We start from the raw sequence: 26044 nt of genomic DNA on the forward strand, positions 1-26044 counted from the left end.
AAACTGTTGCTTATGGCGGTCTCTGTGAGCTTCTCAGTGACATTCAGCCATCCAGGTATCCCGCCTGCAGTAGACGGAATGTGGCAATGGAACGCTGGCTGCGCGTGTCATAATAGGCTCTGAGCCTTTATATACCTGCGCACAGCAGCAGCCACCTTCAGTCTGCTGCTGGACAGCCAGCAGCAGCAGCAGCAGGAGAGGTAATTAATCAGCAACCCTCCTGCTAAGGGTAGACAGCTGCTCGTTCCACCCCCCCCCCCCGCCTTAATTGGTTCTCCTCCCTTCCAACGGTGTTGAGGCGGGTGGGAACAGCCGGGGGTTGAGGGTACTGTGCTAAAAGAGGTGGAGTTATGCAGATCTAAAACGCGTGGATTGCAGCAGCAGCAAGCCGAAAAGTGCAGGCATGTGAGGGATCTAGAGGTTGACAGCATGTCTTCTTAACGGGAGTCCAGGTGGCCATCTCCACAAATGGACTTTTCAGAATCCTTGGGTGGCACCGTAGTCGGAAACCAATTCTGGTTATCGCTTCTCGGCCTTTTGGCTAAGATCAAGTGTAGTATCTGTTCTTATCAGTTTAATATCTGATACGTCCCCTATCTGGGGACCATATATTAAATGGATTTTTAGAACAGGGAGATGGAAAAAGAGCTTGCTCTGTCCACTCCACGCATTGACCTGGTATTGCAGTATCTCCAGGACCGGTGCACCCCTTCTTTAATGCAGTTTCTAAAATCAGAAAGAATTGAATTCAATGCTTTTTGTTCATTTTGCTTGTTTGTCGGATTTTGGGATGGACTCTTTGGCTTTGCTTTTCTTCTCCTCATTGGATTTTTCATGTTAAAAGTTGCAGAAGCCAGATGACAAGCTCATTTTGGTTCAACTTCAGCAACTGTGCATTGCATTGCCATGTAATGTAATGTAATGCAATGCTATCTATCTAGCTCTCCCTCTATACTTCCTTTTGGATAAACAGACATATTAGGCAAGCATTTTGGAGCTTTCACCTAAATAACTACAGGTGGTGAGATAAGCTGCACAATATAATTGACCTTTCAGTATATTGTTGCACACACACCATCTATTTAGCAAATGCCCTTGTTATCAACAGCAGCCTTTTAAACTCACCTGAGCTAACAGGTATGTGAGCTGGTTACTCTGCTGCGCTTAAAATTTCTTTTTTGGTTTGCTACAATGCCTTTTCTGAAACGTTGTCTCCCTCTGCTGGAACACTGACTTCTTTCATTTAATGCCTGCAGACTATTAAAGAGAAACCAACCCAAAAAGTTTGGTTGATTAGTCTGTGGCATTCTTTTAAACTGTTGCTTATGGCGGTCTCTGTGAGCTTCTCAGTGACATTCAGCCATCCAGGTATCCCGCCTGCAGTAGACGGAATGTGGCAATGGAACGCTGGCTGCGCGTGTCATAATAGGCTCTGAGCCTTTATATACCTGCGCACAGCAGCAGCCACCTTCAGTCTGCTGCTGGACAGCCAGCAGCAGCAGCAGCAGGAGAGGTAATTAATCAGCAACCCTCCTGCTAAGGGTAGACAGCTGCTCGTTCCACCCCCCCCCCCGCCTTAATTGGTTCTCCTCCCTTCCAACGGTGTTGAGGCGGGTGGGAACAGCCGGGGGTTGAGGGTACTGTGCTAAAAGAGGTGGAGTTATGCAGATCTAAAACGCGTGGATTGCAGCAGCAGCAAGCCGAAAAGTGCAGGCATGTGAGGGATCTAGAGGTTGACAGCATGTCTTCTTAACGGGAGTCCAGGTGGCCATCTCCACAAATGGACTTTTCAGAATCCTTGGGTGGCACCGTAGTCGGAAACCAATTCTGGTTATCGCTTCTCGGCCTTTTGGCTAAGATCAAGTGTAGTATCTGTTCTTATCAGTTTAATATCTGATACGTCCCCTATCTGGGGACCATATATTAAATGGATTTTTAGAACAGGGAGATGGAAAAAGAGCTTGCTCTGTCCACTCCACGCATTGACCTGGTATTGCAGTATCTCCAGGACCGGTGCACCCCTTCTTTAATGCAGTTTCTAAAATCAGAAAGAATTGAATTCAATGCTTTTTGTTCATTTTGCTTGTTTGTCGGATTTTGGGATGGACTCTTTGGCTTTGCTTTTCTTCTCCTCATTGGATTTTTCATGTTAAAAGTTGCAGAAGCCAGATGACAAGCTCATTTTGGTTCAACTTCAGCAACTGTGCATTGCATTGCCATGTAATGTAATGTAATGCAATGCTATCTATCTAGCTCTCCCTCTATACTTCCTTTTGGATAAACAGACATATTAGGCAAGCATTTTGGAGCTTTCACCTAAATAACTACAGGTGGTGAGATAAGCTGCACAATATAATTGACCTTTCAGTATATTGTTGCACACACACCATCTATTTAGCAAATGCCCTTGTTATCAACAGCAGCCTTTTAAACTCACCTGAGCTAACAGGTATGTGAGCTGGTTACTCTGCTGCGCTTAAAATTTCTTTTTTGGTTTGCTACAATGCCTTTTCTGAAACGTTGTCTCCCTCTGCTGGAACACTGACTTCTTTCATTTAATGCCTGCAGACTATAAAAGAGAAACCAACCCAAAAAGTTTGGTTGATTAGTCTGTGGCATTCTTTTAAACTGTTGCTTATGGCGGTCTCTGTGAGCTTCTCAGTGACATTCAGCCATCCAGGTATCCCGCCTGCAGTAGACGGAATGTGGCAATGGAACGCTGGCTGCGCGTGTCATAATAGGCTCTGAGCCTTTATATACCTGCGCACAGCAGCAGCCACCTTCAGTCTGCTGCTGGACAGCCAGCAGCAGCAGCAGCAGGAGAGGTAATTAATCAGCAACCCTCCTGCTAAGGGTAGACAGCTGCTCGTTCCACCCCCCCCCCCCCCGCCTTAATTGGTTCTCCTCCCTTCCAACGGTGTTGAGGCGGGTGGGAACAGCCAGGGGTTGAGGGTACTGTGCTAAAAGAGGTGGAGTTATGCAGATCTAAAACGCGTGGATTGCAGCAGCAGCAAGCCGAAAAGTGCAGGCATGTGAGGGATCTAGAGGTTGACAGCATGTCTTCTTAACGGGAGTCCAGGTGGCCATCTCCACAAATGGACTTTTCAGAATCCTTGGGTGGCACCGTAGTCGGAAACCAATTCTGGTTATCGCTTCTCGGCCTTTTGGCTAAGATCAAGTGTAGTATCTGTTCTTATCAGTTTAATATCTGATACGTCCCCTATCTGGGGACCATATATTAAATGGATTTTTAGAACAGGGAGATGGAAAAAGAGCTTGCTCTGTCCACTCCACGCATTGACCTGGTATTGCAGTATCTCCAGGACCGGTGCACCCCTTCTTTAATGCAGTTTCTAAAATCAGAAAGAATTGAATTCAATGCTTTTTGTTCATTTTGCTTGTTTGTCGGATTTTGGGATGGACTCTTTGGCTTTGCTTTTCTTCTCCTCATTGGATTTTTCATGTTAAAAGTTGCAGAAGCCAGATGACAAGCTCATTTTGGTTCAACTTCAGCAACTGTGAATTGCATTGCCATGTATTGTAATGTAATGCAATGCTATCTATCTAGCTCTCCCTCTATACTTCCTTTTGGATAAACAGACATATTAGGCAAGCATTTTGGAGCTTTCACCTAAATAACTACAGGTGGTGAGATAAGCTGCACAATATAATTGACCTTTCAGTATATTGTTGCACACACACCATCTATTTAGCAAATGCCCTTGTTATCAACAGCAGCCTTTTAAACTCACCTGAGCTAACAGGTATGTGAGCTGGTTACTCTGCTGCGCTTAAAATTTCTTTTTTGGTTTGCTACAATGCCTTTTCTGAAACGTTGTCTCCCTCTGCTGGAACACTGACTTCTTTCATTTAATGCCTGCAGACTATAAAAGAGAAACCAACCCAAAAAGTTTGGTTGATTAGTCTGTGGCATTCTTTTAAACTGTTGCTTATGGCGGTCTCTGTGAGCTTCTCAGTGACATTCAGCCATCCAGGTATCCCGCCTGCAGTAGACGGAATGTGGCAATGGAACGCTGGCTGCGCGTGTCATAATAGGCTCTGAGCCTTTATATACCTGCGCACAGCAGCAGCCACCTTCAGTCTGCTGCTGGACAGCCAGCAGCAGCAGCAGCAGGAGAGGTAATTAATCAGCAACCCTCCTGCTAAGGGTAGACAGCTGCTCGTTCCACCCCCCCCCCCCCGCCTTAATTGGTTCTCCTCCCTTCCAACGGTGTTGAGGCGGGTGGGAACAGCCGGGGGTTGAGGGTACTGTGCTAAAAGAGGTGGAGTTATGCAGATCTAAAACGCGTGGATTGCAGCAGCAGCAAGCCGAAAAGTGCAGGCATGTGAGGGATCTAGAGGTTGACAGCATGTCTTCTTAACGGGAGTCCAGGTGGCCATCTCCACAAATGGACTTTTCAGAATCCTTGGGTGGCACCGTAGTCGGAAACCAATTCTGGTTATCGCTTCTCGGCCTTTTGGCTAAGATCAAGTGTAGTATCTGTTCTTATCAGTTTAATATCTGATACGTCCCCTATCTGGGGACCATATATTAAATGGATTTTTAGAACAGGGAGATGGAAAAAGAGCTTGCTCTGTCCACTCCACGCATTGACCTGGTATTGCAGTATCTCCAGGACCGGTGCACCCCTTCTTTAATGCAGTTTCTAAAATCAGAAAGAATTGAATTCAATGCTTTTTGTTCATTTTGCTTGTTTGTCGGATTTTGGGATGGACTCTTTGGCTTTGCTTTTCTTCTCCTCATTGGATTTTTCATGTTAAAAGTTGCAGAAGCCAGATGACAAGCTCATTTTGGTTCAACTTCAGCAACTGTGCATTGCATTGCCATGTAATGTAATGTAATGCAATGCTATCTATCTAGCTCTCCCTCTATACTTCCTTTTGGATAAACAGACATATTAGGCAAGCATTTTGGAGCTTTCACCTAAATAACTACAGGTGGTGAGATAAGCTGCACAATATAATTGACCTTTCAGTATATTGTTGCACACACACCATCTATTTAGCAAATGCCCTTGTTATCAACAGCAGCCTTTTAAACTCACCTGAGCTAACAGGTATGTGAGCTGGTTACTCTGCTGCGCTTAAAATTTCTTTTTTGGTTTGCTACAATGCCTTTTCTGAAACGTTGTCTCCCTCTGCTGGAACACTGACTTCTTTCATTTAATGCCTGCAGACTATAAAAGAGAAACCAACCCAAAAAGTTTGGTTGATTAGTCTGTGGCATTCTTTTAAACTGTTGCTTATGGCGGTCTCTGTGAGCTTCTCAGTGACATTCAGCCATCCAGGTATCCCGCCTGCAGTAGACGGAATGTGGCAATGGAACGCTGGCTGCGCGTGTCATAATAGGCTCTGAGCCTTTATATACCTGCGCACAGCAGCAGCCACCTTCAGTCTGCTGCTGGACAGCCAGCAGCAGCAGCAGCAGGAGAGGTAATTAATCAGCAACCCTCCTGCTAAGGGTAGACAGCTGCTCGTTCCACCCCCCCCCGCCTTAATTGGTTCTCCTCCCTTCCAACGGTGTTGAGGCGGGTGGGAACAGCCGGGGGTTGAGGGTACTGTGCTAAAAGAGGTGGAGTTATGCAGATCTAAAACGCATGGATTGCAGCAGCAGCAAGCCGAAAAGTGCAGGCATGTGAGGGATCTAGAGGTTGACAGCATGTCTTCTTAACGGGAGTCCAGGTGGCCATCTCCACAAATGGACTTTTCAGAATCCTTGGGTGGCACCGTAGTCGGAAACCAATTCTGGTTATCGCTTCTCGGCCTTTTGGCTAAGATCAAGTGTAGTATCTTTTGAAAAGGTGGTTTTGGATGTTGGCCGCCCTAGTAGATTGATACATTATGCACACTGGGGTTTAGGCGCTTGTTAGTACGCCAGGTGGCTAATATAGTCATCTGGTGGAAAGCATGGCCCCCCAGGATCGACGCCATTGGGCCGGGGAAGATCGAAAGCCCGAAGTGTGAAGTGCCCCAGGAGTGGTGACCCTGGGGTGCCTTAACTCACTGGGATTGGGAACCCCACTTGAGTTTATGGCACATTTGCACTAGCACTTCAATATTTCTTTCTTCACACACACCCTTATTCCGGGCCTTCTGGCCTTAGGATGGGGAATTTTTCAATTCCCGGTCGAAGGTCTGGGCAGTATTATACTGTGAAACCTTCACTATTTATTTAAATTTTTTTTTGTCACTGTGTGTCCACTTTTTCACGTGTGTCCACGTCCTTACTAGGATTTTGTCGGGATGCGGTTCCCTTACGGGTTCCTCTCTTGGCAGGTCTAGTGGGGGAGTGTGTGGCCATCAGGTTCCGCTCCCCCCTGAACCCCCCTGGCTCTCCTCTTTCGGGAGGAGAGCATTGTTGGCTCCCCTCTTCCGGGAGGGGAGCACAGTCTTTGGCTCCCAGTGCCTTGCTCGGGTGAGAACTCGGGCAGGTATTGGGGGTAAGATTGGGTCGCCTCTGGCTCCGGCTGGAGGTGGCTATTTGTCCCTGTTCCTCGCTGTGGCCTTCTGGCTCGGAGGGACGGGGAATGGTTTGGGGGACCCTTCTCCTTTTGGAGAGGGTTTCAAGAAGACCAGCATCCTAGTGCACTTTTTTTGTGGCACTTGTCACTTTTTTAAGCGCACTCGGGTTTTGTACACGAATTCGGGCTTTCGATAAAAAAAAAAAATCTGTTCTTATCAGTTTAATATCTGATACGTCCCCTATCTGGGGACCATATATTAAATGGATTTTTAGAACAGGGAGATGGAAAAAGAGCTTGCTCTGTCCACTCCACGCATTGACCTGGTATTGCAGTATCTCCAGGACCGGTGCACCCCTTCTTTAATGCAGTTTCTAAAATCAGAAAGAATTGAATTCAATGCTTTTTGTTCATTTTGCTTGTTTGTCGGATTTTGGGATGGACTCTTTGGCTTTGCTTTTCTTCTCCTCATTGGATTTTTCATGTTAAAAGTTGCAGAAGCCAGATGACAAGCTCATTTTGGTTCAACTTCAGCAACTGTGCATTGCATTGCCATGTAATGTAATGTAATGCAATGCTATCTATCTAGCTCTCCCTCTATACTTCCTTTTGGATAAACAGACATATTAGGCAAGCATTTTGGAGCTTTCACCTAAATAACTACAGGTGGTGAGATAAGCTGCACAATATAATTGACCTTTCAGTATATTGTTGCACACACACCATCTATTTAGCAAATGCCCTTGTTATCAACAGCAGCCTTTTAAACTCACCTGAGCTAACAGGTATGTGAGCTGGTTACTCTGCTGCGCTTAAAATTTCTTTTTTGGTTTGCTACAATGCCTTTTCTGAAACGTTGTCTCCCTCTGCTGGAACACTGACTTCTTTCATTTAATTCCTGCAGACTATAAAAGAGAAACCAACCCAAAAAGTTTGGTTGATTAGTCTGTGGCATTCTTTTAAACTGTTGCTTATGGCGGTCTCTGTGAGCTTCTCAGTGACATTCAGCCATCCAGGTATCCCGCCTGCAGTAGACGGAATGTGGCAATGGAACGCTGGCTGCGCGTGTCATAATAGGCTCTGAGCCTTTATATACCTGCGCACAGCAGCAGCCACCTTCAGTCTGCTGCTGGACAGCCAGCAGCAGCAGCAGCAGGAGAGGTAATTAATCAGCAACCCTCCTGCTAAGGGTAGACAGCTGCTCGTTCCACCCCCCCCCGCCTTAATTGGTTCTCCTCCCTTCCAACGGTGTTGAGGCGGGTGGGAACAGCCGGGGGTTGAGGGTAATGTGCTAAAAGAGGTGGAGTTATGCAGATCTAAAACGCGTGGATTGCAGCAGCAGCAAGCCGAAAAGTGCAGGCATGTGAGGGATCTAGAGGTTGACAGCATGTCTTCTTAACGGGAGTCCAGGTGGCCATCTCCACAAATGGACTTTTCAGAATCCTTGGGTGGCACCGTAGTCGGAAACCAATTCTGGTTATCGCTTCTCGGCCTTTTGGCTAAGATCAAGTGTAGTATCTGTTCTTATCAGTTTAATATCTGATACGTCCCCTATCTGGGGACCATATATTAAATGGATTTTTAGAACAGGGAGATGGAAAAAGAGCTTGCTCTGTCCACTCCACGCATTGACCTGGTATTGCAGTATCTTCAGGACCGGTGCACCCCTTCTTTAATGCAGTTTCTAAAATCAGAAAGAATTGAATTCAATGCTTTTTGTTCATTTTGCTTGTTTGTCGGATTTTGGGATGGACTCTTTGGCTTTGCTTTTCTTCTCCTCATTGGATTTTTCATGTTAAAAGTTGCAGAAGCCAGATGACAAGCTCATTTTGGTTCAACTTCAGCAACTGTGCATTGCATTGCCATGTAATGTAATGTAATGCAATGCTATCTATCTAGCTCTCCCTCTATACTTCCTTTTGGATAAACAGACATATTAGGCAAGCATTTTGGAGCTTTCACCTAAATAACTACAGGTGGTGAGATAAGCTGCACAATATAATTGACCTTTCAGTATATTGTTGCACACACACCATCTATTTAGCAAATGCCCTTGTTATCAACAGCAGCCTTTTAAACTCACCTGAGCTAACAGGTATGTGAGCTGGTTACTCTGCTGCGCTTAAAATTTCTTTTTTGGTTTGCTACAATGCCTTTTCTGAAACGTTGTCTCCCTCTGCTGGAACACTGACTTCTTTCATTTAATGCCTGCAGACTATAAAAGAGAAACCAACCCAAAAAGTTTGGTTGATTAGTCTGTGGCATTCTTTTAAACTGTTGCTTATGGCGGTCTCTGTGAGCTTCTCAGTGACATTCAGCCATCCAGGTATCCCGCCTGCAGTAGACGGAATGTGGCAATGGAACGCTGGCTGCGCGTGTCATAATAGGCTCTGAGCCTTTATATACCTGCGCACAGCAGCAGCCACCTTCAGTCTGCTGCTGGACAGCCAGCAGCAGCAGCAGCAGGAGAGGTAATTAATCAGCAACCCTCCTGCTAAGGGTAGACAGCTGCTCGTTCCACCCCCCCCTCCCCGCCTTAATTGGTTCTCCTCCCTTCCAACGGTGTTGAGGCGGGTGGGAACAGCCGGGGGTTGAGGGTACTGTGCTAAAAGAGGTGGAGTTATGCAGATCTAAAACGCGTGGATTGCAGCAGCAGCAAGCCGAAAAGTGCAGGCATGTGAGGGATCTAGAGGTTGACAGCATGTCTTCTTAACGGGAGTCCAGGTGGCCATCTCCACAAATGGACTTTTCAGAATCCTTGGGTGGCACCGTAGTCGGAAACCAATTCTGGTTATCGCTTCTCGGCCTTTTGGCTAAGATCAAGTGTAGTATCTGTTCTTATCAGTTTAATATCTGATACGTCCCCTATCTGGGGACCATATATTAAATGGATTTTTAGAACAGGGAGATGGAAAAAGAGCTTGCTCTGTCCACTCCACGCATTGACCTGGTATTGCAGTATCTCCAGGACCGGTGCACCCCTTCTTTAATGCAGTTTCTAAAATCAGAAAGAATTGAATTCAATGCTTTTTGTTCATTTTGCTTGTTTGTCGGATTTTGGGATGGACTCTTTGGCTTTGCTTTTCTTCTCCTCATTGGATTTTTCATGTTAAAAGTTGCAGAAGCCAGATGACAAGCTCATTTTGGTCCAACTTCAGCAACTGTGCATTGCATTGCCATGTAATGTAATGTAATGCAATGCTATCTATCTAGCTCTCCCTCTATACTTCCTTTTGGATAAACAGACATATTAGGCAAGCATTTTGGAGCTTTCACCTAAATAACTACAGGTGGTGAGATAAGCTGCACAATATAATTGACCTTTCAGTATATTGTTGCACACACACCATCTATTTAGCAAATGCCCTTGTTATCAACAGCAGCCTTTTAAACTCACCTGAGCTAACAGGTATGTGAGCTGGTTACTCTGCTGCGCTTAAAATTTCTTTTTTGGTTTGCTACAATGCCTTTTCTGAAACGTTGTCTCCCTCTGCTGGAACACTGACTTCTTTCATTTAATGCCTGCAGACTATAAAAGAGAAACCAACCCAAAAAGTTTGGTTGATTAGTCTGTGGCATTCTTTTAAACTGTTGCTTATGGCGGTCTCTGTGAGCTTCTCAGTGACATTCAGCCATCCAGGTATCCCGCCTGCAGTAGACGGAATGTGGCAATGGAACGCTGGCTGCGCGTGTCATAATAGGCTCTGAGCCTTTATATACCTGCGCACAGCAGCAGCCACCTTCAGTCTGCTGCTGGACAGCCAGCAGCAGCAGCAGCAGGAGAGGTAATTAATCAGCAACCCTCCTGCTAAGGGTAGACAGCTGCTCGTTCCACCCCCCCCCCGCCTTAATTGGTTCTCCTCCCTTCCAACGGTGTTGAGGCGGGTGGGAACAGCCGGGGGTTGAGGGTACTGTGCTAAAAGAGGTGGAGTTATGCAGATCTAAAACGCGTGGATTGCAGCAGCAGCAAGCCGAAAAGTGCAGGCATGTGAGGGATCTAGAGGTTGACAGCATGTCTTCTTAACGGGAGTCCAGGTGGCCATCTCCACAAATGGACTTTTCAGAATCCTTGGGTGGCACCGTAGTCGGAAACCAATTCTGGTTATCGCTTCTCGGCCTTTTCGCTAAGATCAAGTGTAGTATCTGTTCTTATCAGTTTAATATCTGATACGTCCCCTATCTGGGGACCATATATTAAATGGATTTTTAGAACAGGGAGATGGAAAAAGAGCTTGCTCTGTCCACTCCACGCATTGACCTGGTATTGCAGTATCTCCAGGACCGGTGCACCCCTTCTTTAATGCAGTTTCTAAAATCAGAAAGAATTGAATTCAATGCTTTTTGTTCATTTTGCTTGTTTGTCGGATTTTGGGATGGACTCTTTGGCTTTGCTTTTCTTCTCCTCATTGGATTTTTCATGTTAAAAGTTGCAGAAGCCAGATGACAAGCTCATTTTGGTTCAACTTCAGCAACTGTGCATTGCATTGCCATGTAATGTAATGTAATGCAATGCTATCTATCTAGCTCTCCCTCTATACTTCCTTTTGGATAAACAGACATATTAGGCAAGCATTTTGGAGCTTTCACCTAAATAACTACAGGTGGTGAGATAAGCTGCACAATATAATTGACCTTTCAGTATATTGTTGCACACACACCATCTATTTAGCAAATGCCCTTGTTATCAACAGCAGCCTTTTAAACTCACCTGAGCTAACAGGTATGTGAGCTGGTTACTCTGCTGCGCTTAAAATTTCTTTTTTGGTTTGCTACAATGCCTTTTCTGAAACGTTGTCTCCCTCTGCTGGAACACTGACTTCTTTCATTTAATGCCTGCAGACTATAAAAGAGAAACCAACCCAAAAAGTTTGGTTGATTAGTCTGTGGCATTCTTTTAAACTGTTGCTTATGGCGGTCTCTGTGAGCTTCTCAGTGACATTCAGCCATCCAGGTATCCCGCCTGCAGTAGACGGAATGTGGCAATGGAACGCTGGCTGCGCGTGTCATAATAGGCTCTGAGCCTTTATATACCTGCGCACAGCAGCAGCCACCTTCAGTCTGCTGCTGGACAGCCAGCAGCAGCAGCAGCAGGAGAGGTAATTAATCAGCAACCCTCCTGCTAAGGGTAGACAGCTGCTCGTTCCACCCCCCCCTCCCCGCCTTAATTGGTTCTCCTCCCTTCCAACGGTGTTGAGGCGGGTGGGAACAGCCGGGGGTTGAGGGTACTGTGCTAAAAGAGGTGGAGTTATGCAGATCTAAAACGCGTGGATTGCAGCAGCAGCAAGCCGAAAAGTGCAGGCATGTGAGGGATCTAGAGGTTGACAGCATGTCTTCTTAACGGGAGTCCAGGTGGCCATCTCCACAAATGGACTTTTCAGAATCCTTGGGTGGCACCGTAGTCGGAAACCAATTCTGGTTATCGCTTCTCGGCCTTTTGGCTAAGATCAAGTGTAGTATCTGTTCTTATCAGTTTAATATCTGATACGTCCCCTATCTGGGGACCATATATTAAATGGATTTTTAGAACAGGGAGATGGAAAAAGAGCTTGCTCTGTCCACTCCACGCATTGACCTGGTATTGCAGTATCTCCAGGACCGGTGCACCCCTTCTTTAATGCAGTTTCTAAAATCAGAAAGAATTGAATTCAATGCTTTTTGTTCATTTTGCTTGTTTGTCGGATTTTGGGATGGACTCTTTGGCTTTGCTTTTCTTCTCCTCATTGGATTTTTCATGTTAAAAGTTGCAGAAGCCAGATGACAAGCTCATTTTGGTTCAACTTCAGCAACTGTGCATTGCATTGCCATGTAATGTAATGTAATGCAATGCTATCTATCTAGCTCTCCCTCTATACTTCCTTTTGGATAAAAAGACATATTAGGCAAGCATTTTGGAGCTTTCACCTAAATAACTACAGGTGGTGAGATAAGCTGCACAATATAATTGACCTTTCAGTATATTGTTGCACACACACCATCTATTTAGCAAATGCCCTTGTTATCAACAGCAGCCTTTTAAACTCACCTGAGCTAACAGGTATGTGAGCTGGTTACTCTGCTGCGCTTAAAATTTCTTTTTTGGTTTGCTACAATGCCTTTTCTGAAACGTTGTCTCCCTCTGCTGGAACACTGACTTCTTTCATTTAATGCCTGCAGACTATAAAAGAGAAACCAACCCAAAAAGTTTGGTTGATTAGTCTGTGGCATTCTTTTAAACTGTTGCTTATGGCGGTCTCTGTGAGCTTCTCAGTGACATTCAGCCATCCAGGTATCCCGCCTGCAGTAGACGGAATGTGGCAATGGAACGCTGGCGGCGCGTGTCATAATAGGCTCTGAGCCTTTATATACCTGCGCACAGCAGCAGCCACCTTCAGTCTGCTGCTGGACAGCCAGCAGCAGCAGCAGCAGGAGAGGTAATTAATCAGCAACCCTCCTGCTAAGGGTAGACAGCTGCTCGTTCCACCCCCCCCCCCCGCCTTAATTGGTTCTCCTCCCTTCCAACGGTGTTGAGGCGGGTGGGAACAGCCGGGGGTTGAGGGTACTGTGCTAAAAGAGGTGGAGTTATGCAGATCTAAAACGCGTGGATTGCAGCAGCAGCAAGCCGAAAAGTGCAGGCATGTGAGGGATCTAGAGGTTGACAGCATGTCTTCTTAACGGGAGTCCAGGTGGCCATCTCCACAAATGGACTTTTCAGAATCCTTGGGTGGCACCGTAGTCGGAAACCAATTCTGGTTATCGCTTCTCGGCCTTTTGGCTAAGATCAAGTGTAGTATCTGTTCTTATCAGTTTAATATCTGATACGTCCCCTATCTGGGGACCATATATTAAATGGATTTTTAGAACAGGGAGATGGAAAAAGAGCTTGCTCTGTCCACTCCACGCATTCACCTGGTATTGCAGTATCTTCAGGTCCGGTGCACCCCTTCTTTAATGCAGTTTCTAAAATCAGAAAGAATTGAATTCAATGCTTTTTGTTCATTTTGCTTGTTTGTCGGATTTTGGGATGGACTCTTTGGCTTTGCTTTTCTTCTCCTCATTGGATTTTTCATGTTAAAAGTTGCAGAAGCCAGATGACAAGCTCATTTTGGTTCAACTTCAGCAACTGTGCATTGCATTGCCATGTAATGTAATGTAATGCAATGCTATCTATCTAGCTCTCCCTCTATACTTCCTTTTGGATAAACAGACATATTAGGCAAGCATTTTGGAGCTTTCACCTAAATAACTACAGGTGGTGAGATAAGCTGCACAATATAATTGACCTTTCAGTATATTGTTGCACACACACCATCTATTTAGCAAATGCCCTTGTTATCAACAGCAGCCTTTTAAACTCACCTGAGCTAACAGGTATGTGAGCTGGTTACTCTGCTGCGCTTAAAATTTCTTTTTTGGTTTGCTACAATGCCTTTTCTGAAACGTTGTCTCCCTCTGCTGGAACACTGACTTCTTTCATTTAATGCCTGCAGACTATAAAAGAGAAACCAACCCAAAAAGTTTGGTTGATTAGTCTGTGGCATTCTTTTAAACTGTTGCTTATGGCGGTCTCTGTGAGCTTCTCAGTGACATTCAGCCATCCAGGTATCCCGCCTGCAGTAGACGGAATGTGGCAATGGAACGCTGGCTGCGCGTGTCATAATAGGCTCTGAGCCTTTATATACCTGCGCACAGCAGCAGCCACCTTCAGTCTGCTGCTGGACAGCCAGCAGCAGCAGCAGCAGGAGAGGTAATTAATCAGCAACCCTCCTGCTAAGGGTAGACAGATGCTCGTTCCACCCCCCCCCCGCCTTAATTGGTTCTCCTCCCTTCCAACGGTGTTGAGGCGGGTGGGAACAGCCGGGGGTTGAGGGTACTGTGCTAAAAGAGGTGGAGTTATGCAGATCTAAAACGCGTGGATTGCAGCAGCAGCAAGCCGAAAAGTGCAGGCATGTGAGGGATCTAGAGGTTGACAGCATGTCTTCTTAACGGGAGTCCAGGTGGCCATCTCCACAAATGGACTTTTCAGAATCCTTGGGTGGCACCGTAGTCGGAAACCAATTCTGGTTATCGCTTCTCGGCCTTTTGGCTAAGATCAAGTGTAGTATCTGTTCTTATCAGTTTAATATCTGATACGTCCCCTATCTGGGGACCATATATTAAATGGATTTTTAGAACAGGGAGATGGAAAAAGAGCTTGCTCTGTCCACTCCACGCATTGACCTGGTATTGCAGTATCTCCAGGACCGGTGCACCCCTTCTTTAATGCAGTTTCTAAAATCAGAAAGAATTGAATTCAATGCTTTTTGTTCATTTTGCTTGTTTGTCGGATTTTGGGATGGACTCTTTGGCTTTGCTTTTCTTCTCCTCATTGGATTTTTCATGTTAAAAGTTGCAGAAGCCAGATGACAAGCTCATTTTGGTTCAACTTCAGCAACTGTGCATTGCATTGCCATGTAATGTAATGTAATGCAATGCTATCTATCTAGCTCTCCCTCTATACTTCCTTTTGGATAAACAGACATATTAGGCAAGCATTTTGGAGCTTTCACCTAAATAACTACAGGTGGTGAGATAAGCTGCACAATATAATTGACCTTTCAGTATATTGTTGCACACACACCATCTATTTAGCAAATGCCCTTGTTATCAACAGCAGCCTTTTAAACTCACCTGAGCTAACAGGTATGTGAGCTGGTTACTTTGCTGCGCTTAAAATTTCTTTTTTGGTTTGCTACAATGCCTTTTCTGAAACGTTGTCTCCCTCTGCTGGAACACTGACTTCTTTCATTTAATGCCTGCAGACTATAAAAGAGAAACCAACCCAAAAAGTTTGGTTGATTAGTCTGTGGCATTCTTTTAAACTGTTGCTTATGGCGGTCTCTGTGAGCTTCTCAGTGACATTCAGCCATCCAGGTATCCCGCCTGCAGTAGACGGAATGTGGCAATGGAACGCTGGCTGCGCGTGTCATAATAGGCTCTGAGCCTTTATATACCTGCGCACAGCAGCAGCCACCTTCAGTCTGCTGCTGGACAGCCAGCAGCAGCAGCAGGAGAGGTAATTAATCAGCAACCCTCCTGCTAAGGGTAGACAGCTGCTCGTTCCACCCCCCCCCCGCCTTAATTGGTTCTCCTCCCTTCCAACGGTGTTGAGGCGGGTGGGAACAGCCGGGGGTTGAGGGTACTGTGCTAAAAGAGGTGGAGTTATGCAGATCTAAAACGCGTGGATTGCAGCAGCAGCAAGCCGAAAAGTGCAGGCATGTGAGGGATCTAGAGGTTGACAGCATGTCTTCTTAACGGGAGTCCAGGTGGCCATCTCCACAAATGGACTTTTCAGAATCCTTGGGTGGCACCGTAGTCGGAAACCAATTCTGGTTATCGCTTCTCGGCCTTTTGGCTAAGATCAAGTGTAGTATCTGTTCTTATCAGTTTAATATCTGATACGTCCCCTATCTGGGGACCATATATTAAATGGATTTTTAGAACAGGGAGATGGAAAAAGAGCTTGCTCTGTCCACTCCACGCATTGACCTGGTATTGCAGTATCTCCAGGACCGGTGCACCCCTTCTTTAATGCAGTTTCTAAAATCAGAAAGAATTGAATTCAATGCTTTTTGTTCATTTTGCTTGTTTGTCGGATTTTGGGATGGACTCTTTGGCTTTGCTTTTCTTCTCCTCATTGGATTTTTCATGTTAAAAGTTGCAGAAGCCAGATGACAAGCTCATTTTGGTTCAACTTCAGCAACTGTGCATTGCATTGCCATGTAATGTAATGTAATGCAATGCTATCTATCTAGCTCTCCCTCTATACTTCCTTTTGGATAAACAGACATATTAGGCAAGCATTTTGGAGCTTTCACCTAAATAACTACAGGTGGTGAGATAAGCTGCACAATATAATTGACCTTTCAGTATATTGTTGCACACACACCATCTATTTAGCAAATGCCCTTGTTATCAACAGCAGCCTTTTAAACTCACCTGAGCTAACAGGTATGTGAGCTGGTTACTCTGCTGCGCTTAAAATTTCTTTTTTGGTTTGCTACAATGCCTTTTCTGAAACGTTGTCTCCCTCTGCTGGAACACTGACTTCTTTCATTTAATGCCTGCAGACTATAAAAGAGAAACCAACCCAAAAAGTTTGGTTGATTAGTCTGTGGCATTCTTTTAAACTGTTGCTTATGGCGGTCTCTGTGAGCTTCTCAGTGACATTCAGCCATCCAGGTATCCCGCCTGCAGTAGACGGAATGTGGCAATGGAACGCTGGCTGCGCGTGTCATAATAGGCTCTGAGCCTTTATATACCTGCGCACAGCAGCAGCCACCTTCAGTCTGCTGCTGGACAGCCAGCAGCAGCAGCAGCAGGAGAGGTAATTAATCAGCAACCCTCCTGCTAAGGGTAGACAGCTGCTCGCTCCACCCCCCACCCCCGCCTTAATTGGTTCTCCTCCCTTCCAACGGTGTTGAGGCAGGTGGGAACAGCCGGGGGTTGAGGGTACTGTGCTAAAAGAGGTGGAGTTATGCAGATCTAAAACGCGTGGATTGCAGCAGCAGCAAGCCGAAAAGTGCAGGCATGTGAGGGATCTAGAGGTTGACAGCATGTCTTCTTAACGGGAGTCCAGGTGGCCATCTCCACAAATGGACTTTTCAGAATCCTTGGGTGGCACCGTAGTCGGAAACCAATTCTGGTTATCGCTTCTCGGCCTTTTGGCTAAGATCAAGTGTAGTATCTGTTCTTATCAGTTTAATATCTGATACGTCCCCTATCTGGGGACCATATATTAAATGGATTTTTAGAACAGGGAGATGGAAAAAGAGCTTGCTCTGTCCACTCCACGCATTGACCTGGTATTGCAGTATCTCCAGGACCGGTGCACCCCTTCTTTAATGCAGTTTCTAAAATCAGAAAGAATTGAATTCAATGCTTTTTGTTCATTTTGCTTGTTTGTCGGATTTTGGGATGGACTCTTTGGCTTTGCTTTTCTTCTCCTCATTGGATTTTTCATGTTAAAAGTTGCAGAAGCCAGATGACAAGCTCATTTTGGTTCAACTTCAGCAACTGTGCATTGCATTGCCATGTAATGTAATGTAATGCAATGCTATCTATCTAGCTCTCCCTCTATACTTCCTTTTGGATAAACAGACATATTAGGCAAGCATTTTGGAGCTTTCACCTAAATAACTACAGGTGGTGAGATAAGCTGCACAATATAATTGACCTTTCAGTATATTGTTGCACACACACCATCTATTTAGCAAATGCCCTTGTTATCAACAGCAGCCTTTTAAACTCACCTGAGCTAACAGGTATGTGAGCTGGTTACTCTGCTGCGCTTAAAATTTCTTTTTTGGTTTGCTACAATGCCTTTTCTGAAACGTTGTCTCGTTCTGCTGGAACACTGACTTCTTTCATTTAATGCCTGCAGACTATAAAAGAGAAACCAACCCAAAAAGTTTGGTTGATTAGTCTGTGGCATTCTTTTAAACTGTTGCTTATGGCGGTCTCTGTGAGCTTCTCAGTGACATTCAGCCATCCAGGTATCCCGCCTGCAGTAGACGGAATGTGGCAATGGAACGCTGGCTGCGCGTGTCATAATAGGCTCTGAGCCTTTATATACCTGCGCACAGCAGCAGCCACCTTCAGTCTGCTGCTGGACAGCCAGCAGCAGCAGCAGCAGGAGAGGTAATTAATCAGCAACCCTCCTGCTAAGGGTAGACAGCTGCTCGTTCCACCCCCCCCCGCCTTAATTGGTTCTCCTCCCTTCCAACGGTGTTGAGGCGGGTGGGAACAGCCGGGGGTTGAGGGTACTGTGCTAAAAGAGGTGGAGTTATGCAGATCTAAAACGCGTGGATTGCAGCAGCAGCAAGCCGAAAAGTGCAGGCATGTGAGGGATCTAGAGGTTGACAGCATGTCTTCTTAACGGGAGTCCAGGTGGCCATCTCCACAAATGGACTTTTCAGAATCCTTGGGTGGCACCGTAGTCGGAAACCAATTCTGGTTATCGCTTCTCGGCCTTTTGGCTAAGATCAAGTGTAGTATCTGTTCTTATCAGTTTAATATCTGATACGTCCCCTATCTGGGGACCATATATTAAATGGATTTTTAGAACAGGGAGATGGAAAAAGAGCTTGCTCTGTCCACTCCACGCATTGACCTGGTATTGCAGTATCTCCAGGACCGGTGCACCCCTTCTTTAATGCAGTTTCTAAAATCAGAAAGAATTGAATTCAATGCTTTTTGTTCATTTTGCTTGTTTGTCGGATTTTGGGATGGACTCTTTGGCTTTGCTTTTCTTCTCCTCATTGGATTTTTCATGTTAAAAGTTGCAGAAGCCAGATGACAAGCTCATTTTGGTTCAACTTCAGCAACTGTGCATTGCATTGCCATGTAATGTAATGTAATGCAATGCTATCTATCTAGCTCTCCCTCTATACTTCCTTTTGGATAAACAGACATATTAGGCAAGCATTTTGGAGCTTTCACCTAAATAACTACAGGTGGTGAGATAAGCTGCACAATATAATTGACCTTTCAGTATATTGTTGCACACACACCATCTATTTAGCAAATGCCCTTGTTATCAACAGCAGCCTTTTAAACTCACCTGAGCTAACAGGTATGTGAGCTGGTTACTCTGCTGCGCTTAAAATTTCTTTTTTGGTTTGCTACAATGCCTTTTCTGAAACGTTGTCTCCCTCTGCTGGAACACTGACTTCTTTCATTTAATGCCTGCAGACTATAAAAGAGAAACCAACCCAAAAAGTTTGGTTGATTAGTCTGTGGCATTCTTTTAAACTGTTACTTATGGCGGTCTCTGTCAGCTTCTCAGTGACATTCAGCCATCCAGGTATCCCGCCTGCAGTAGACGGAATGTGGCAATGGAACGCTGGCTGCGCGTGTCATAATAGGCTCTGAGCCTTTATATACCTGCGCACAGCAGCAGCCACCTTCAGTCTGCTGCTGGACAGCCAGCAGCAGCAGCAGCAGGAGAGGTAATTAATCAGCAACCCTCCTGCTAAGGGTAGACAGCTGCTCGTTCCACCCCCCCCCCGCCTTAATTGGTTCTCCTCCCTTCCAACGGTGTTGAGGCGGGTGGGAACAGCCGGGGGTTGAGGGTACTGTGCTAAAAGAGGTGGAGTTATGCAGATCTAAAACGCGTGGATTGCAGCAGCAGCAAGCCGAAAAGTGCAGGCATGTGAGGGATCTAGAGGTTGACAGCATGTCTTCTTAACGGGAGTCCAGGTGGCCATCTCCACAAATGGACTTTTCAGAATCCTTGGGTGGCACCGTAGTCGGAAACCAATTCTGGTTATCGCTTCTCGGCCTTTTGGCTAAGATCAAGTGTAGTATCTGTTCTTATCAGTTTAATATCTGATACGTCCCCTATCTGGGGACCATATATTAAATGGATTTTTAGAACAGGGAGATGGAAAAAGAGCTTGCTCTGTCCACTCCACGCATTGACCTGGTATTGCAGTATCTCCAGGACCGGTGCACCCCTTCTTTAATGCAGTTTCTAAAATCAGAAAGAATTGAATTCAATGCTTTTTGTTCATTTTGCTTGTTTGTCGGATTTTGGGATGGACTCTTTGGCTTTGCTTTTCTTCTCCTCATTGGATTTTTCATGTTAAAAGTTGCAGAAGCCAGATGACAAGCTCATTTTGGTTCAACTTCAGCAACTGTGCATTGCATTGCCATGTAATGTAATGTAATGCAATGCTATCTATCTAGCTCTCCCTCTATACTTCCTTTTGGATAAACAGACATATTAGGCAAGCATTTTGGAGCTTTCACCTAAATAACTACAGGTGGTGAGATAAGCTGCACAATATAATTGACCTTTCAGTATATTGTTGCACACACACCATCTATTTAGCAAATGCCCTTGTTATCAACAGCAGCCTTTTAAACTCACCTGAGCTAACAGGTATGTGAGCTGGTTACTCTGCTGCGCTTAAAATTTCTTTTTTGGTTTGCTACAATGCCTTTTCTGAAACGTTGTCTCCCTCTGCTGGAACACTGACTTCTTTCATTTAATGCCTGCAGACTATAAAAGAGAAACCAACCCAAAAAGTTTGGTTGATTAGTCTGTGGCATTCTTTTAAACTGTTGCTTATGGCGGTCTCTGTGAGCTTCTCAGTGACATTCAGCCATCCAGGTATCCCGCCTGCAGTAGACGGAATGTGGCAATGGAACGCTGGCTGCGCGTGTCATAATAGGCTCTGAGCCTTTATATACCTGCGCACAGCAGCAGCCACCTTCAGTCTGCTGCTGGACAGCCAGCAGCAGCAGCAGCAGGAGAGGTAATTAATCAGCAACCCTCCTGCTAAGGGTAGACAGCTGCTCGTTCCACCCCCCACCCCCGCCTTAATTGGTTCTCCTCCCTTCCAACGGTGTTGAGGCGGGTGGGAACAGCCGGGGGTTGAGGGTACTGTGCTAAAAGAGGTGGAGTTATGCAGATCTAAAACGCGTGGATTGCAGCAGCAGCAAGCCGAAAAGTGCAGGCATGTGAGGGATCTAGAGGTTGACAGCATGTCTTCTTAACGGGAGTCCAGGTGGCCATCTCCACAAATGGACTTTTCAGAATCCTTGGGTGGCACCGTAGTCGGAAACCAATTCTGGTTATCGCTTCTCGGCCTTTTGGCTAAGATCAAGTGTAGTATCTGTTCTTATCAGTTTAATATCTGATACGTCCCCTATCTGGGGACCATATATTAAATGGATTTTTAGAACAGGGAGATGGAAAAAGAGCTTGCTCTGTCCACTCCACGCATTGACCTGGTATTGCAGTATCTCCAGGACCGGTGCACCCCTTCTTTAATGCAGTTTCTAAAATCAGAAAGAATTGAATTCAATGCTTTTTGTTCATTTTGCTTGTTTGTCGGATTTTGGGATGGACTCTTTGGCTTTGCTTTTCTTCTCCTCATTGGATTTTTCATGTTAAAAGTTGCAGAAGCCAGATGACAAGCTCATTTTGGTTCAACTTCAGCAACTGTGCATTGCATTGCCATGTAATGTAATGTAATGCAATGCTATCTATCTAGCTCTCCCTCTATACTTCCTTTTGGATAAACAGACATATTAGGCAAGCATTTTGGAGCTTTCACCTAAATAACTACAGGTGGTGAGATAAGCTGCACAATATAATTGACCTTTCAGTATATTGTTGCACACACACCATCTATTTAGCAAATGCCCTTGTTATCAACAGCAGCCTTTTAAACTCACCTGAGCTAACAGGTATGTGAGCTGGTTACTCTGCTGCGCTTAAAATTTCTTTTTTGGTTTGCTACAATGCCTTTTCTGAAACGTTGTCTCCCTCTGCTGGAACACTGACTTCTTTCATTTAATGCCTGCAGACTATAAAAGAGAAACCAACCCAAAAAGTTTGGTTGATTAGTCTGTGGCATTCTTTTAAACTGTTGCTTATGGCGGTCTCTGTGAGCTTCTCAGTGACATTCAGCCATCCAGGTATCCCGCCTGCAGTAGACGGAATGTGGCAATGGAACGCTGGCTGCGCGTGTCATAATAGGCTCTGAGCCTTTATATTCCTGCGCACAGCAGCAGCCACCTTCAGTCTGCTGCTGGACAGCCAGCAGCAGCAGCAGCAGGAGAGGTAATTAATCAGCAACCCTCCTGCTAAGGGTAGACAGCTGCTCGTTCCACCCCCCCCCCCCCGCCTTAATTGGTTCTCCTCCCTTCCAACGGTGTTGAGGCGGGTGGGAACAGCCGGGGGTTGAGGGTACTGTGCTAAAAGAGGTGGAGTTATGCAGATCTAAAACGCGTGGATTGCAGCAGCAGCAAGCCGAAAAGTGCAGGCATGTGAGGGATCTAGAGGTTGACAGCATGTCTTCTTAACGGGAGTCCAGGTGGCCATCTCCACAAATGGACTTTTCAGAATCCTTGGGTGGCACCGTAGTCGGAAACCAATTCTGGTTATCGCTTCTCGGCCTTTTGGCTAAGATCAAGTGTAGTATCTGTTCTTATCAGTTTAATATCTGATACGTCCCCTATCTGGGGACCATATATTAAATGGATTTTTAGAACAGGGAGATGGAAAAAGAGCTTGCTCTGTCCACTCCACGCATTGACCTGGTATTGCAGTATCTCCAGGACCGGTGCACCCCTTCTTTAATGCAGTTTCTAAAATCAGAAAGAATTGAATTCAATGCTTTTTGTTCATTTTGCTTGTTTGTCGGATTTTGGGATGGACTCTTTGGCTTTGCTTTTCTTCTCCTCATTGGATTTTTCATGTTAAAAGTTGCAGAAGCCAGATGACAAGCTCATTTTGGTTCAACTTCAGCAACTGTGCATTGCATTGCCATGTAATGTAATGTAATGCAATGCTATCTATCTAGCTCTCCCTCTATACTTCCTTTTGGATAAACAGACATATTAGGCAAGCATTTTGGAGCTTTCACCTAAATAACTACAGGTGGTGAGATAAGCTGCACAATATAATTGACCTTTCAGTATATTGTTGCACACACACCATCTATTTAGCAAATGCCCTTGTTATCAACAGCAGCCTTTTAAACTCACCTGAGCTAACAGGTATGTGAGCTGGTTACTCTGCTGCGCTTAAAATTTCTTTTTTGGTTTGCTACAATGCCTTTTCTGAAACGTTGTCTCCCTCTGCTGGAACACTGACTTCTTTCATTTAATGCCTGCAGACTATAAAAGAGAAACCAACCCAAAAAGTTTGGTTGATTAGTCTGTGGCATTCTTTTAAACTGTTGCTTATGGCGGTCTCTGTGAGCTTCTCAGTGACATTCAGCCATCCAGGTATCCCGCCTGCAGTAGACGGAATGTGGCAATGGAACGCTGGCTGCGCGTGTCATAATAGGCTCTGAGCCTTTATATACCTGCGCACAGCAGCAGCCACCTTCAGTCTGCTGCTGGACAGCCAGCAGCAGCAGCAGCAGGAGAGGTAATTAATCAGCAACCCTCCTGCTAAGGGTAGACAGCTGCTCGTTCCACCCCCCCCCCCGCCTTAATTGGTTCTCCTCCCTTCCAACGGTGTTGAGGCGGGTGGGAACAGCCGGGGGTTGAGGGTACTGTGCTAAAAGAGGTGGAGTTATGCAGATCGAAAACGCGTGGATTGCAGCAGCAGCAAGCCGAAAAGTGCAGGCATGTGAGGGATCTAGAGGTTGACAGCATGTCTTCTTAACGGGAGTCCAGGTGGCCATCTCCACAAATGGACTTTTCAGAATCCTTGGGTGGCACCGTAGTCGGAAACCAATTCTGGTTATCGCTTCTCGGCCTTTTGGCTAAGATCAAGTGTAGTATCTGTTCTTATCAGTTTAATATCTGATACGTCCCCTATCTGGGGACCATATATTAAATGGATTTTTAGAACAGGGAGATGGAAAAAGAGCTTGCTCTGTCCACTCCACGCATTGACCTGGTATTGCAGTATCTCCAGGACCGGTGCACCCCTTCTTTAATGCAGTTTCTAAAATCAGAAAGAATTGAATTCAATGCTTTTTGTTCATTTTGCTTGTTTGTCGGATTTTGGGATGGACTCTTTGGCTTTGCTTTTCTTCTCCTCATTGGATTTTTCATGTTAAAAGTTGCAGAAGCCAGATGACAAGCTCATTTTGGTTCAACTTCAGCAACTGTGCATTGCATTGCCATGTAATGTAATGTAATGCAATGCTATCTATCTAGCTCTCCCTCTATACTTCCTTTTGGATAAACAGACATATTAGGCAAGCATTTTGGAGCTTTCACCTAAATAACTACAGGTGGTGAGATAAGCTGCACAATATAATTGACCTTTCAGTATATTGTTGCACACACACCATCTATTTAGCAAATTCCCTTGTTATCAACAGCAGCCTTTTAAACTCACCTGAGCTAACAGGTATGTGAGCTGGTTACTCTGCTGCGCTTAAAATTTCTTTTTTGGTTTGCTACAATGCCTTTTCTGAAACGTTGTCTCCCTCTGCTGGAACACTGACTTCTTTCATTTAATGCCTGCAGACTATAAAAGAGAAACCAACCCAAAAAGTTTGGTTGATTAGTCTGTGGCATTCTTTTAAACTGTTGCTTATGGCGGTCTCTGTGAGCTTCTCAGTGACATTCAGCCATCCAGGTATCCCGCCTGCAGTAGACGGAATGTGGCAATGGAACGCTGGCTGCGCGTGTCATAATAGGCTCTGAGCCTTTATATACCTGCGCACAGCAGCAGCCACCTTCAGTCTGCTGCTGGACAGCCAGCAGCAGCAGCAGCAGGAGAGGAAATTAATCAGCAACCCTCCTGCTAAGGGTAGACAGGTGCTCGTTCCACCCCCCCCCCCCCCCGCCTTAATTGGTTCTCCTCCCTTCCAACGGTGTTGAGGCGGGTGGGAACAGCCGGGGGTTGAGGGTACTGTGCTAAAAGAGGTGGAGTTATGCAGATCTAAAACGCGTGGATTGCAGCAGCAGCAAGCTGAAAAGTGCAGGCATGTGAGGGATCTAGAGGTTGACAGCATGTCTTCTTAACGGGAGTCCAGGTGGCCATCTCCACAAATGGACTTTTCAGAATCCTTGGGTGGCACCGTAGTCGGAAACCAATTCTGGTTATCGCTTCTCGGCCTTTTGGCTAAGATCAAGTGTAGTATCTGTTCTTATCAGTTTAATATCTGATACGTCCCCTATCTGGGGACCATATATTAAATGGATTTTTAGAACAGGGAGATGGAAAAAGAGCTTGCTCTGTCCACTCCACGCATTGACCTGGTATTGCAGTATCTCCAGGACTGGTGCACCCCTTCTTTAATGCAGTTTCTAAAATCAGAAAGAATTGAATTCAATGCTTTTTGTTCATTTTGCTTGTTTGTCGGATTTTGGGATGGACTCTTTGGCTTTGCTTTTCTTCTCCTCATTGGATTTTTCATGTTAAAAGTTGCAGAAGCCAGATGACAAGCTCATTTTGGTTCAACTTCAGCAACTGTGCATTGCATTGCCATGTAATGTAATGTAATGCAATGCTATCTATCTAGCTCTCCCTCTATACTTCCTTTTGGATAAACAGACATATTAGGCAAGCATTTTGGAGCTTTCACCTAAATAACTACAGGTGGTGAGATAAGCTGCACAATATAATTGACCTTTCAGTATATTGTTGCACACACACCATCTATTTAGCAAATGCCCTTGTTATCAACAGCAGCCTTTTAAACTCACCTGAGCTAACAGGTATGTGAGCTGGTTACTCTGCTGCGCTTAAAATTTCTTTTTTGGTTTGCTACAATGCCTTTTCTGAAACGTTGTCTCCCTCTGCTGGAACACTGACTTCTTTCATTTAATGCCTGCAGACTATAAAAGAGAAACCAACCCAAAAAGTTTGGTTGATTAGTCTGTGGCATTCTTTTAAACTGTTGCTTATGGCGGTCTCTGTGAGCTTCTCAGTGACATTCAGCCATCCAGGTATCCCGCCTGCAGTAGACGGAATGTGGCAATGGAACGCTGGCTGCGCGTGTCATAATAGGCTCTGAGCCTTTATATACCTGCGCACAGCAGCAGCCACCTTCAGTCTGCTGCTGGACAGCCAGCAGCAGCAGCAGCAGGAGAGGTAATTAATCAGCAACCCTCCTGCTAAGGGT

The 26044-nt window shown here is 45.5% G+C and overlaps 19 non-coding genes and 1 pseudogene across 19 annotated transcripts; all 20 read left to right on the forward strand.

Annotated features, from left to right (window-relative positions):
* Window positions 1–521: 521 nt before the first annotated feature.
* On the forward strand, window positions 522–712 carry LOC141230859 (U2 spliceosomal RNA). Its single transcript, XR_012297309.1, has one exon. It is a non-coding gene; the product is annotated as a U2 spliceosomal RNA (small nuclear RNA).
* A 1121-nt stretch (window positions 713–1833) lies between these two features.
* Window positions 1834–2024, forward strand: LOC141230860 (U2 spliceosomal RNA). The gene has a single exon (XR_012297310.1). It is a non-coding gene; the product is annotated as a U2 spliceosomal RNA (small nuclear RNA).
* A 1124-nt stretch (window positions 2025–3148) lies between these two features.
* Window positions 3149–3339, forward strand: LOC141230861 (U2 spliceosomal RNA). Its single transcript, XR_012297311.1, has one exon. It is a non-coding gene; the product is annotated as a U2 spliceosomal RNA (small nuclear RNA).
* A 1123-nt stretch (window positions 3340–4462) lies between these two features.
* Window positions 4463–4653, forward strand: LOC141230862 (U2 spliceosomal RNA). Its single transcript, XR_012297312.1, has one exon. It is a non-coding gene; the product is annotated as a U2 spliceosomal RNA (small nuclear RNA).
* A 1119-nt stretch (window positions 4654–5772) lies between these two features.
* LOC141230428 (U2 spliceosomal RNA) lies at window positions 5773–5864 on the forward strand (annotated as a pseudogene).
* A 794-nt stretch (window positions 5865–6658) lies between these two features.
* Window positions 6659–6842, forward strand: LOC141230328 (U2 spliceosomal RNA). The gene has a single exon (XR_012296872.1). It is a non-coding gene; the product is annotated as a U2 spliceosomal RNA (small nuclear RNA).
* A 1119-nt stretch (window positions 6843–7961) lies between these two features.
* Window positions 7962–8152, forward strand: LOC141230156 (U2 spliceosomal RNA). The gene has a single exon (XR_012296712.1). It is a non-coding gene; the product is annotated as a U2 spliceosomal RNA (small nuclear RNA).
* Window positions 8153–9275: 1123 nt separating this feature from the next.
* LOC141230863 (U2 spliceosomal RNA) lies at window positions 9276–9466 on the forward strand. Its single transcript, XR_012297313.1, has one exon. It is a non-coding gene; the product is annotated as a U2 spliceosomal RNA (small nuclear RNA).
* A 1120-nt stretch (window positions 9467–10586) lies between these two features.
* On the forward strand, window positions 10587–10777 carry LOC141230240 (U2 spliceosomal RNA). Its single transcript, XR_012296793.1, has one exon. It is a non-coding gene; the product is annotated as a U2 spliceosomal RNA (small nuclear RNA).
* A 1123-nt stretch (window positions 10778–11900) lies between these two features.
* LOC141230864 (U2 spliceosomal RNA) lies at window positions 11901–12091 on the forward strand. The gene has a single exon (XR_012297314.1). It is a non-coding gene; the product is annotated as a U2 spliceosomal RNA (small nuclear RNA).
* Window positions 12092–13213: 1122 nt separating this feature from the next.
* LOC141230242 (U2 spliceosomal RNA) lies at window positions 13214–13404 on the forward strand. Its single transcript, XR_012296795.1, has one exon. It is a non-coding gene; the product is annotated as a U2 spliceosomal RNA (small nuclear RNA).
* Window positions 13405–14524: 1120 nt separating this feature from the next.
* LOC141230865 (U2 spliceosomal RNA) lies at window positions 14525–14715 on the forward strand. Its single transcript, XR_012297315.1, has one exon. It is a non-coding gene; the product is annotated as a U2 spliceosomal RNA (small nuclear RNA).
* Window positions 14716–15832: 1117 nt separating this feature from the next.
* Window positions 15833–16023, forward strand: LOC141230866 (U2 spliceosomal RNA). The gene has a single exon (XR_012297316.1). It is a non-coding gene; the product is annotated as a U2 spliceosomal RNA (small nuclear RNA).
* Window positions 16024–17145: 1122 nt separating this feature from the next.
* On the forward strand, window positions 17146–17336 carry LOC141230867 (U2 spliceosomal RNA). The gene has a single exon (XR_012297317.1). It is a non-coding gene; the product is annotated as a U2 spliceosomal RNA (small nuclear RNA).
* Window positions 17337–18455: 1119 nt separating this feature from the next.
* On the forward strand, window positions 18456–18646 carry LOC141230869 (U2 spliceosomal RNA). The gene has a single exon (XR_012297319.1). It is a non-coding gene; the product is annotated as a U2 spliceosomal RNA (small nuclear RNA).
* A 1120-nt stretch (window positions 18647–19766) lies between these two features.
* LOC141230870 (U2 spliceosomal RNA) lies at window positions 19767–19957 on the forward strand. The gene has a single exon (XR_012297320.1). It is a non-coding gene; the product is annotated as a U2 spliceosomal RNA (small nuclear RNA).
* A 1122-nt stretch (window positions 19958–21079) lies between these two features.
* On the forward strand, window positions 21080–21270 carry LOC141230871 (U2 spliceosomal RNA). The gene has a single exon (XR_012297321.1). It is a non-coding gene; the product is annotated as a U2 spliceosomal RNA (small nuclear RNA).
* Window positions 21271–22393: 1123 nt separating this feature from the next.
* LOC141230872 (U2 spliceosomal RNA) lies at window positions 22394–22584 on the forward strand. The gene has a single exon (XR_012297322.1). It is a non-coding gene; the product is annotated as a U2 spliceosomal RNA (small nuclear RNA).
* Window positions 22585–23705: 1121 nt separating this feature from the next.
* On the forward strand, window positions 23706–23896 carry LOC141230873 (U2 spliceosomal RNA). The gene has a single exon (XR_012297323.1). It is a non-coding gene; the product is annotated as a U2 spliceosomal RNA (small nuclear RNA).
* A 1125-nt stretch (window positions 23897–25021) lies between these two features.
* On the forward strand, window positions 25022–25212 carry LOC141230143 (U2 spliceosomal RNA). Its single transcript, XR_012296699.1, has one exon. It is a non-coding gene; the product is annotated as a U2 spliceosomal RNA (small nuclear RNA).
* Window positions 25213–26044: the final 832 nt, after the last annotated feature.

Source organism: Phyllobates terribilis, unplaced genomic scaffold, assembly GCF_046119375.1.
Source record: "Phyllobates terribilis strain yellow unplaced genomic scaffold, ASM4611937v1 Scaffold_499__1_contigs__length_1316695, whole genome shotgun sequence".
Classification (NCBI taxonomy): Eukaryota; Metazoa; Chordata; class Amphibia; order Anura; family Dendrobatidae; genus Phyllobates; species Phyllobates terribilis.